Source organism: Delphinus delphis, chromosome 21 (assembly GCF_949987515.2).
Source record: "Delphinus delphis chromosome 21, mDelDel1.2, whole genome shotgun sequence".
Classification (NCBI taxonomy): domain Eukaryota; kingdom Metazoa; phylum Chordata; class Mammalia; order Artiodactyla; family Delphinidae; genus Delphinus; species Delphinus delphis.
The window spans coordinates 13,548,472-13,560,760 of record NC_082703.1 but is presented as its reverse complement, the minus strand read 5'-3'; the positions used below and the strand labels follow the sequence as shown (position 1 = coordinate 13,560,760).

The following is a 12,289-nucleotide window of genomic DNA, read 5'->3' as shown; positions in this document are numbered from 1 at the left end:
GTACATCCAGGAAATCTGATATGATTGGAGCCATGTGTAGATCTACTTTCTGGGGATAGAGAGAACTGAAAAGCTTGTTTAAACTATTAAGAAAATATGAAGAGAGGGGGAAGATGGTGGAAGAGTAAGACACGGAGATCACCTTCCTCCCCACAGATAAATTATTAAGAAAATATGAATCTAATCTTTATCTGCAGTAAGCAAGGCAGGGAGCTGGGGAACGGAGTACCAGCGGAAGCTAGGTGATCTGTTTCAAGACAATGTTCCCCTGACAAAATGATGCTTGGAGAGAAATCTCCTGGAAGTATGGAATGTCTTCCTGCTATCTAGAATTCCTTGATTATTTCTTCTAAAAGATATTGGTTCTGTGGTAGGTCATAACATATTTGGAACTCAGAACTTAAATATTTGTTGCTTATTCCATGCCCAGGGTCTTAGAGGTACTCGAGTGTTTGTTGAATGAATGCAAGATGATTTGTGCTAAATGAATACACCGATGACACATTTCAATGTTTGAATACTGCTAACTGATGGATTACTCTGAAATTAATAAGTTACAATATAACAGGAGCGAATGTACAGCCATGTATTCAGTCTCCAAAATATCAACAGGGACAAGAGGGAGGATACTTGTTTCAACAGCAGGTCAAATGAAACAGACGTGAGAGCTTTAGTTTACAGCTTAGTAAGAGCCAAAGGTGTGAAGCACGTACTAAAGAGCTGACGTGATGTTAGACTGTTTCTGTAAAAGAATGGTTTCTAGATCAAGGCTGGACATCACTACACTGTGCTCTTAGGTGATTCAACCTTACCTGGAGTTGGTAATTAGTTGTCACATCTTAAGAGGGACATGGATAAACAGACCATGTTCAGAGAATAGAGGGCATGGGGGCTAAAAGTCTAAATGCCATGATTTATTATGCCCTGAGAGAACTCAGAATGTTTGGCTAGAAGAAACAACCAAAAGTGACACCAAGATTGATTAGATGGTACTCTAAAATTCGTAAAGATTTTATGACTGTGAAGCAGTATCCATCATTTATCACCAAAGGACCTGGGGTAGTTTAAGGTGGCAGCCCCAACACGGAAGTCTCTGCTCCCATCGCCTGCAAAGTATTTCAGGTATAAATTAAAATGCTCTACGAGACATTGTTTTCCATAAACAAGGGGTTTAAATTATCCTGACCCACAAATAAAGATCAGCCATATGTTATTTACCCAAATAACCACAGTCTTGTCTGAAATGTTAGATCATGCCACCAATAGATTTTTTTCTATTGCTCCATATCATTAATAAGAATTTTGACGGCATTAAAAGCAACAAAATAAATCAATCCTTAATAAATAATATATAAATGCTCCTCTTCTTTCAGCAATGATTTATTAATATCCACTCACAGAGCTGCTTATTCTCTATCGATTCAGGTTTTTAATCACGTATGAATTTGCCAAACCATATTTCATCCAATTAATATACTTCCATCTGTTTTTAAGGAACTTTAGCAAATGCTTTACTCTATCTATGATTCCCCTTACGTGCTAGGATATGAATGCCGTGAAAGATAATGAGGTTAGTATTGCACGACTTCTTTTGTGAACGCTTAGCTCATTTTCTAAGAAGCTTCACTTCTTTCGCTTAATATTCAATTGTCAGACTGTGCCAAGAAATAACAGGCCTCTTGCTCCCATGTTTGAAATTCATCTTTTTGAAATTTGGAAGATCCTGTTCCCCAAAGAACGTCTCAAAGATTATGACCAGGGTTCTGGGATCTTGCCAGACTCTGTGAGACCTCGTCTGGACTAGGGAGGGGGAAACTGACGTAGAAGAGGCAGCTTCACGGGGCCAGACAGGTTCACTTGGGGGTGATTGCCCAAGGGAGGCACCGTGCTGGCAGGATCCTTAAACCTTGTCCAGTCTCAGCAGGAAGTCATGACATCACACCACGGCCATGTCTCTCACTGACCCCCATGAGAAGAGTGTTTGTGTGGGAACTCAGTATTTCCGATCTAGAGCTAAGTGTTTTCTTACTATTTCTTTACCATTCTAAGCTTTATTTTCCTTCAATGTATCTTTGTTTTACTTTTTTCATTTTGAAGACTTTTCGTATTAAGGGATAAAATTGAAGAAAAATTGGAGGTAATTAGTTCTGTTGTTTATTAGTTGCTGTCACTTTGGACAAGTTGCTCAACCCTACTTTATGGTGTTCAGTTTCATTCTTCCTTAGGCTAATCTTATGTAGCAGTGACTGTCTATACCATCTGTCTTCTTAAGTTCTCTTTCTGTCCATGGAGTCAATCAAAGGCACTTATTACCCTTTTAAAAAATTTTATTGCCACAGCTTATTTTTTCCCAGTTTTACTGAGATACAGTTGATATATAACATATAGTCCAAAGTGTAAAGTGTAATGATTTGATGTATGTATATGTTGCAACATGACTACCACAATACGTTTAGTTAACATCAGTCACCTCACACGGATAACAAGTGCTGGAGAGGCTGTGGAGGAAAGGGAACCCTCCTGCACTGCTGGTGGGAATGTAAACTGATACAGCCGCTATGCAGAACAGTATGGTGGTTCCTCAAAAAACTAAAAATAGAGCTACCATACGATCCAGCAATTCCATTCCTGGGTATTTATCCAAAGGAAACAAAATCACTACCCTGAAGAGATATCTGCACCCCCATGTTCATAGCAGCACTATTTACAATAGCCAAGACATGGAAATAACCTAAGTGCCCATCCACAGATGAACAGATACCCATTTAAAAAATTTTAAAGGTTCCTTTCTTTAAAAATTTCTCCAGACTCACTCACTCTCACAATCTCATGCAGCCAAATCTTTGCTTCTGATTTTGATCCCTACCTCACCCCTTGGACTGGAAACCTTGGGTTGTCCTGCGGTTCCCTGGACACCTTTTGCCAGGGACATGGCTGGGAGTTCCCTGTGCTTTCTGCCTACACTTTCAGGCCAACCACTGTTCACTCCTGTCCTGTCCTTTTCCTGACACCCTCACCCAGGCTGGACAGCACAGCTGCCTAGGGCCAGAAGGTCAGAGAGTAGCATTGGACTTGAAAGCAATCACGCAATGAGAGCACTGAAAAACCCATAAGACCTCTAGACAGCTCTATCATTACAAAATGTTCTCAATCCTAAAAAGCGATGTATTTGAAAGCAGCATCAGTTCAAAAAGCTTTTTTAGGGAACAAAAATAGATGTGCGCTGGGATTTCCAAGGGATTGGATTTCAGAAGTATTTTAATGTTAAAAAAAAAAGCGTGTCTTAGGATCGGGGAAACGCGGTGTTGTTCTTAGCATTCGGCGCCTGCCCACACTTCCTAGTGTAACGGGTTATTGAACAGGTTGGAGTGAAATCAGGAAAGAGCTTTGTGTTTCCCCACTGCAGTCGCCCTCAGCTCTCCGCCCCCCCCCCCGAGGCCTTAGTGTCATCTTGGGCAGATTTTAGAATGCCCTGGTCCCCTTCAAGCCCCAGAAAATCCAGTATAATCCAAATCAAAACTTCACTCCCTCATCCAACAGAAGCTTCTGCATTCTCTCCCAGCCCCACCGCGGCTCGGGTCAGACCTGCTCCTTCTTCCTGTCCCTCCCCTGCTCTCTCTGCTGCTTCCAGGTCCCCGAGGGCCAGAGCCGGGGCAGGGAAAGGGCTCCGCACTGTGTCATGTTCCCTCTCACTGCGGATGCACATATATTGGAGAATTGCTCTGGCGCCTTCTGTGGGTTGGTTAGGCGAACCTCCCCGCCGCTCTCACCCCGCCATCACTGCCCACACTCCCTCAGACGCAGGTCAAGGCCGCACAAGGACCCCAGTCCCCGTCGGGGAAGAGGCACTTGGAGATGCGCTCTTAGGCGGCCCCTCGGCTCTTCCTCTCGGCACTTTGCTACTGGGCTCCCTTCCCCCAAGCCGCCAGCCCTCTTGGCTGTGGTCCTTTCCAAACTGGGGCCTCACAGGTACGCCTCCCTCTGCCCTCTCTCCTCTCCCAATCCTCAGTGGGGGCTTCAGCCAGCACCCTCCTGCAGGCTGCTTCAGTGGTGAGTCAGGCCTCACGTCTCACGACCAGATCCCCACATTAAGAAGTTCTTATGCATTAGGAACCCACACCGTGAGTGATGGCCCTTTAATCCTTTCTCCTTTTAGTTTCATCCCTATAATTTGGTCGTCCATCATGAATAAAAGATGCTATAGGACCAGAGGAAATTCCTGTTGCCATCCTCAGGAAGGAGCTGAGCTCAAGGACACGACAGACATAGGAAACATTTGGCAAAAGACTGAACCCAAGGAGTGAGAGGGAAGCTTAGCCTCCAAGGCTGGACACAGGGTCTCTCTGGTGGGAGCACCCTGTCCACAAGTTCAGCACTTCACGGTGGCCGAGTGTGGGTGCGGGCTGTGGAAGCAAGCAGGTGAGTAAGAGCTCAGGGTGCGGGCCCCCCCAAAAGATGGGGGAAAGTTGAGGGTGAAGAGAGGGAAGGAGGACTGGGTGGAAGAGGAGGTCTGAGGAAGTTAGAAGGGCTCTGGCAGTGGGTTGCCAGACTTAGCAAATAAAAATACCAGACGTCCAGTCCTTTGTTTTATCTGGTCATTCTACTATAGAGACTGTTGGACCAGGGGAGTGAGAATCAATATCTTTAGCATTTGCTCTTGTGGCCAGTGCAGTCATCCAGAATTAAAGAGAGTGAAACAGCGTGGAAATAAGAGTGTTCTCCATGTGAATCAGAGCCAGGGCAAACGTTAGAAATACTAAGCTGCATCAACTATCATCACCAGGAAACAGAGTCATATGGAAGACACATTGCTTGCTTTGGTGACGTAAAAGACACTAGAAAGAGCAAATTTACATTACTTGCTTTAAAGAAATACGACTTAAATATAAATGACTCTAAGAGAAGTCACATAACAACGTAAAACATATTAAAAAGTAAGTACCTTCAGCCTTTCATTTAATTTTGAGTCAAATAATTTGGTTAAATGTATTCTTTGTGTGACGCATAATTTCAATCTTTTATTTTGCATTTCTGACAATTCAAATTGTGAGAGTATGTTTGGCACAATTAATGATATTTACTGTCTGCTGGATATTCCTAAAAGCAGAACATCTTGAAAAATGTCTTCAAGTTATTTCAAACCACTTTCAGATCCTTGTTAGCAAGCAAGAGCCGAGCTCCCATCAGCAGAGGCTTTTGAAAAACGGACAGACACAGGTCCTGATCTGCTAGCAGTATCAGAAACGTGATTTTCATATCAACAGATTCCTGTGCAAGAGGAGGTCATTGGTGCCACCTAAAGGGTCCCCATCACAGGACCTCCCAGCTTCAGTCATGTGATGACAGCCAGCATCAGACATGTTCTTAGAGCAAAATAAAGCTGCACCCACCTCCCCAATATCTGAAAGTCTAAAGCTCTGGGAGACTGAGCAAAAAGTGCCTCACTTACTCATGCCCTCCCCACACCCACCTCTCAGATGAGCCGTGAGCATCTTGAAAAGTGACGCTGAATATACTTTAGGATAACAGGTAACAGGGCATCGATGAATAAATCAAGAAACCCTTCATGGTGCAAATAGTTGCTGCTAGAATTAAGGGGAGAGCTGAAATGCATCTTGCAGATCTAGAGGGAAACTTGAAGCTTAGACAGGTGAAGTGATTCACTCAAGATCAACGAGACAGGGCCAGAGAGGCATTCCTGAGACCTGGACTCTATTCAGTATACTCTTTAAAAATAGTTTCTTAAATTTTTAATACAATTTTTACAGGTTACTTTCCATTTATAGTTGTTACAAAATATTGGCCATATTTGCTGTGTTGTACGATACATACGCTAAGTGAAATAAGTCAGACGGGGAAAGACAAATACTGTCTGATATCATCTATATGTGGACTCTAAAAAGTACAACAAACTAAGTGAATATAACAAAAAAGAAGCAGACTCACAGATACAGAGAACAAACTAGTGGTTACCAGTGTGGGGTGGAGGGACAATATACGGTCGACGGAATGGAAGGTACAAACTATTGGGTGTAAGATAGGCTCAGGGATGTACTGTACAACCCAGGGAATAGAGCCAATGTTTTGTAATCCCTGTAAATGGAAAGTAACCTTCAAAAATTGTATTCGGTTTACTCTTAACATCCAGTTCCAAAGTCCAGATTTTTTTTTTAATTGGGTTTTCTTAAACCGAAGTGCACCTAGATTTGTGCTGCCGTCAGCACCTGAAATCACAAGTTCCTCTGTGAAACATGTTGTGATGTCTCTAGAAATTTCTCTCACTGGGAGTCCCAAACTGTTAGTTCCTCACAGCCCCAAAGCTGTCATTTTGGGGGCCAAGGTAGGTCTCCCCGATGATTCGCTATGCCCGAATTTGAACTTCAAACATGACCTGGCATTCTTTCCTTCTTTTCGGATTCCACGTGTCCTGAAAACAGAACAGCAGCTCTCGGGAGGTCTGGAGAGCAGGCCTCTCTCAAGTCACCCTCCTGAGGAAGGAAGAGCCCTTCTCCCCCCTCCTGCCTGCAACCCCTGGGGTCCCACGAGGGGCTGGCCTCAGCGCAAAGCACCAATGAGCTGGTGAGCGGCAGCAGGGCCTCTGCTCAGAGAGGTCTGAGCCGCGGGGAAGCTGATGGGTGTGAGGCAGGGTGCATGGAGGTTCACGGAGGAGCAGCAGGCATCTCTCTGATTATAACTGGGGCTGCGTTTGCCTTGTCGAACATTTGAGGCTGGGATCAGAGTATGACATAAGAGGATTTACAATAGGCCGCTTGCATCTTCGAGGGGAGAGGAGTGTGCAAACTCGAGGCTGCACCGTGGCCTTGGTTTTCTGGGCAGGAGAGCCCCAGGTGGGTGATAACCATCGCTCTCCTGCCCATCCCCATGGTCTCCTGGCCGGTCTTCCCGGCCAGACTCTGGGGGGTAATTTGCTCTTTCACGTTGTGGTGTGAGACGCCTTTCCTTCTGTCTTCCTTTCTTTTATTCCTCATTTTCACAGTTTTACTACCTATTTAAAACTTGTACTCTTTTAGAAAATATAATACAAATGCCTGGAAAAATAGAACCAGTGCAAAAGGAATGCAGCAAAAATTGTCTTCCTTCCACCGCTGTTCCTCCACGAAAGGGCCACCCTCTGGTACCAGTTTCTAGAGTTTATCTTTCCAGAGGTATTACGTGCATTACCAGCAAAGTCTCTATGTATCCACGCGTATGACGCACTTCCTGCCCCTTGCTGTTCCAGGCATACAGTTTCCAAAACACCATCCTGCTTAAAATATGTTCATAGACCCCAGTTTTCTGCAGGATAAAGCCCAACCTCTTACTGGTGCAGAACAACCTTCACATCCGTCTCCCCAAATGAGCACCGCCTTCCAGCCCGGCACCCACCTCCCTCTAGCTCCCTCCACCTCCCACCCCACTCCAGGTTTTAGCCTCAACAGATCTCCAGGCCTGTGAGTCTCACTACTGTTAGTTCCTTGGTCTGGAGACACTTGCCTCTTCCCTCTTCTGCTTGTCAAAAATCATTCTCATCTTTAAAGACTCAGTTCCACGTGTCACTTCTGCTGTGAAACCTTCTCCAAGTTTTCCAGTCATGTTGACTGTTTCACCTGTCTTAGGACGCTCCCTGGAAAGTTCTGCATCCCTCAATGGGTGGTTCATTTATTTCCTGAACATCCTTGAAATGCCAAATGTGCTGAGGACCAGAGAGACCATAAGCCATAACACAGTCTCCACCCTCAAGGAACTTAGGGTCTAGTGGGGAAAAGTAACACACTACAACAGAAGTGTGTGATGAATACAAGGTGTGGGGCTACACCAGAAAGGAGCCCTTTCTGCAGACTGGGCCAGGACAGATGAAGAGGCAGAACGGAAGCCGATGCCTGAAGGTCTAGAAGGATGAGCCATACGAGAAGTTATGGAGAATGAGTAAGAGTTGAAATATCCCCAGGAGCCGTGGCACACAAAGAGAAAGGCACGTGCAAACATTGAGGAGCACCAGAGCTCACGTGACGTCGAAGAGCTCAAACGATATGGCCAGAGGCGAGAGCTGTGAGGACAGAGTCAAGTGACTAACGGGAGACAAAGTCTTCTGCTCCGACACAAACAGTTGGCGTAGGAGCAAGTGACTCAACAGGTCTGGCAATTGGAGATTCATAATCTCTGACTTCCAAGTTGCAGCGGCTTCTGAAAGTTTACAGAGGATTTGGGGAAGGCCAAGGGTTGCCACTTACATGATTGCCCTTGAGTACTCCAGTTGTGGGTGTTGATAAGGTGCTGCTAGGAAATTTTTGAAGGTTAGGATTTTGGTGAATTGCTCTGTAAATCCAGGTACATAGTAATAATGCTAAGAGCTGTAGGGATGAGCCTATATTGGGGCCTTACTCTGCTTCCAATGCTATTTTAAGTAATTTACATGTTAGAGGATATTTAATCTCAACTACTTAAAGGGGTGGGTATACCATTACTATCCCCATTTTATACATGAGGAAACTGAGGTCCTGAAATGAGGTACTGAGGTTCAGAGGCTTTCCCAGTGGTGCAGAACTTGTCCTTGGTGGAGCCAGGATTGAAACCCCAGCAGGCTTGTTGGAGCCCATATTCCTAACCATTAGGCACCACTGCCTCTCCCCAGCTGCAGTGGGCGGGTGTTTGGGTGAGCACACTGCCAGGCCTAGGAACCCAAGGCTCACTGTTCCAGAGACAGAGTGCGGGAAATCAGGGACAGATGGACAGTAGGTAGGGTGTGCACGGTTTGCCCTTGGCACCCTGAGGCAGCCACTGTCTGTAAATAACAACTTGGGGAGTTTAATTAACAGCCCACTGGCAGGAACGCCAAGAACAACAGGAGCTCCATGGGGGAATGACTTGGGGGTGAAAATCAGAATTGAGGGGCCGTCTTTGCCATCTTTCAAGCTGCTACGGATAGCAACAGGCAGACTGAACTGGCCAGGTTTTGGCAGGAGAGTGGCTCCATTAATTACACAGATGGATCATGATGCTCAGAAAAAGCCAGTGGATGCTTTGATGGAGTAACTTCTGCAACCATAAAATCAGGAGAAACGTATGGCTATCTCTGTGCTAAATGGGGCCCTGAAGAGATTAACCTCACAAACAAAGTGCAAAGGATATGCATGAATTTCACCAGATGGGGGAAACTCCTCGTGATACTTGATTTCATGCCTGGGACGCTGGATTCAAATGTCAAACGATAGAAAAGTTTTCTTGAAAGATGGCGTAGGGGGCTGTAAGGAGAAGTGCTGGATTCTGATATGCAGAAGATTGGAATTTGATGTCAATGCCTTGAAGAGATCCCTGAATACATAAGCTTTAAGGAGGGGATGGAGTTGGGGGTTATAGTTATTTTATAGTCACTGTATATATTCAAAGCAAATGCATTTCAATGCCATCAACCCAGCTGTAAGCACTGTGACCTTCTTCCTCTCTCAGGGAAGGGTGATAGTGAGGCCAGTTGGAGATGGCAGACCAGGCCATTGGCCTCTGGGGCAGCACACCTTACCATCTCGTTGGCCTTACTCGCTGGTCCCGCGTGTGGGCTGCATTTCTGCAAGCTGCATGGTCAATGCTTTGACAGGCTGCTGCGGGGAAGCAGGATGAACACAGCATTTCAGGTATGAAGACAGGTGTTCAAATCACAACTTTGCTACTGGCTAATGATATGCTGTTGGGTGAGTCAACTGAGCCTCAGTTTATCCGTCGGTGCAATGGGATAATAATCCCCCCACAGAGACGTTGCAAGGATTGAGGTAGTGACATATGAGAGCACCTGTAAGCTGCAAGCACCATGAAACGCTAGCTTCTGTAGTTAGCAGGATTTTGAGGCATAATTTATCTGATAGCCTTCTTCTACCTCTGGTCTTTCACATTCCCCTTTTGTTTTGTTTATTTTTGCTATTTTTTGTTGCACTAAAATATACAAACATAAAATTTAGCATTGTAACCATCTTTAACTGTACAATTCAGGGGTATTAAATACATTCACAATGTTGTACAACCACCACTATCCATTTCCAGAACTATTTCATCATCCCCCACTGAGACCCTGTACCCATTAAATAATAACTCCCCATTCTCCCCTCTCCTCAGCGCCTTGTAACCTCTATTCCACTTTCTGTCTCTGTGAACTTGCCTATAATACATATTTCATATAAATGGAATCATACAATACTTATCCTTCTATGTCTGGCTTATTTCACTTAGCGCAATGTCCCCAAGGTTTATCCATGTTGTAGCATGCATCAGAATTTCCAGGCTAAATAATATTCCATTGTATGGCTAGACCACAGTTTGTTTATGTATTCATCTGTCAGTTGTTTCCACCTTTCGACAATTGTGAATAATGTCGCTATGAACATTCAAGTCCAAGTATCTGTTTGAAGTCCTGCTTTCAGTTCTTTTGAGTATATATCTAGGAGTGGAATTGCTGGATCACATGGTCATTCTACGTTTAACTTTTTGAGGAACTACCAAATTGTTTTCCGCAGCAGCTGCACCAGTTTACATTTCCACCAGCCACGGATGAGGGTGACAATTTCTCCACAGCCTCACCAACACTAGTTATTTTCCTTTTTAAAAAAATAATAGCCACCTACTGGGTGGACGTGGTAACACCATTTGCTTTGAAGAGTATCCGTTATATCTCCATGTGGTGAGAAACTCCAGAGTAGATAAAGTTGCCCGTCTACCCCTGGAACTCTGGCATATCAGGGAGTATATCTGGCACCAGGATTTCTTTTTGCAAAAGTTTTTATCCAAAGCAAAAAGGTTTACCAGGGAGGAACTGGGAGAAGGGCTTGGAACCATAGTCACTTGACAGTTCTGTCCATCTGTTTATTTATTTATCCATTCATTTTTTCCACAAATATTTATTGAATGCCTGTTTTGTAGGGAGCAAGGAAAAATTGTGTCGAATTCTGTGGCAACTGGATTTTAGAATCCACAACACCAAAAATTGGAAGGGACCTTAAGAATCCTCTTGTCCAAACACCTACCCCACTCAGCAGTGTTTCCTAAAACTAGAGAGATAGGAACAGAGCTCAGGTTTCCAACTCAGTGATCAGCCAGGAATGATGTAGCCAAAGCCAGGGAGCAAAACTCCTCAAACTTGCAGGAGAATGGGTTTAAAACAAGGGCAAGCATTTGTAGGGAAGCTCTCTTTTCTTACATCTCACTAGAAAGTCCAGTCACTCTATAAGGCAGTGGGATTTGAACACAATAAAACAAGTGTGAAGAAAACCTGATTAGATAAGGCTTGAGTACTCACATAGTCCTTACATTGTGATAACCTCCCTCCCAAATGTCACCTACAGGCTGTGTGCAGTGGAGAACACCGCTGACTTGGAATCTGAAAGCCAGGCAGGAGTGTGAATATTTGATTTCAATCCGGGAAAATTCCAGAGGACTAAATTCAGAGGATTTATGAACACCATCATATCCAAACAACTGGATTTCATTGACAAACACAGACTTATTTTGTAGCTCAAACTGGGACATTTCAACTATATTAAAAGGCAGAGATAAAGAAATGGAAACAGTAGATAGAATGCAACTCACAGAGTTTCCACATATATGTTTATTTTACTCTGGTTAACGTTTAAGCCTCAGGAGTCCAAAAATAAATTAGAATCATAGACAGCATCATTTCCTAAAGCCGTGTTCTCTTCCTATACACCCTCCAAAGCCACACAAAAGTACAAGATGGACCCCATCTACTCGTAACAGGGAGAGAGCAGCATTTTCTCAGATCCAGGTGGAGCTTTGCAGAAAGGGCTTCCCAATCTTCATGACCATAACCACGGTGTCCAAGATGATAGCTGGAAAATAAGGTTAAATACCATTATACGAAACTTTCCATAACTTGGATGCCAGCAGCCCTAGCTTCCATTCCATCTGTAATCTGGTTTCTCTACCTCATTTAATATTTTACTACCATTTTTATGTACATGGAAGTACTTCACAGAAGTAATGAATGTCTTAACTATATATAAGGCCTTTCCACGTAAGACTATTAGGTTCAGCATTATTCTGCTGGGTGCTGCAAGGCCCTTTGTTGTGTCCAGGTTTCTGTGCTTATACAGCAGGATGCCGGAATCTTAAAAGGAAGCAGAAGGCTGAAGACTAAAGGTCACCGTGCAACCCGGTCAGTGACGAGGATTCAGCTGGTGACTGAGTCATCCTTGACCCCCAACCTCCCTGACTGCCTTCTCGTCCGCTCTTCTCGTCTGTGGCTGAGCACCTTGAGGTGCTGGTCCACGCTCCTGACCTGCTTCCT

The 12,289-nt window shown here is 44.4% G+C and overlaps 1 long non-coding RNA gene across 1 annotated transcript in view; it reads left to right on the top strand.

The window, feature by feature from the left end:
- LOC132417495 (uncharacterized) overlaps nt 1-11,800 on the top strand; it is a 31,849-nt gene extending 20,049 nt beyond the window's left edge. Inside the window, exon 4 of the long non-coding RNA XR_009517861.1 lies at nt 11,328-11,800. This is a non-coding gene — a long non-coding RNA (uncharacterized lncRNA). The remainder of the gene's footprint in view (nt 1-11,327) is intronic.
- The last annotated feature ends 489 nt before the right edge of the window (nt 11,801-12,289 follow it).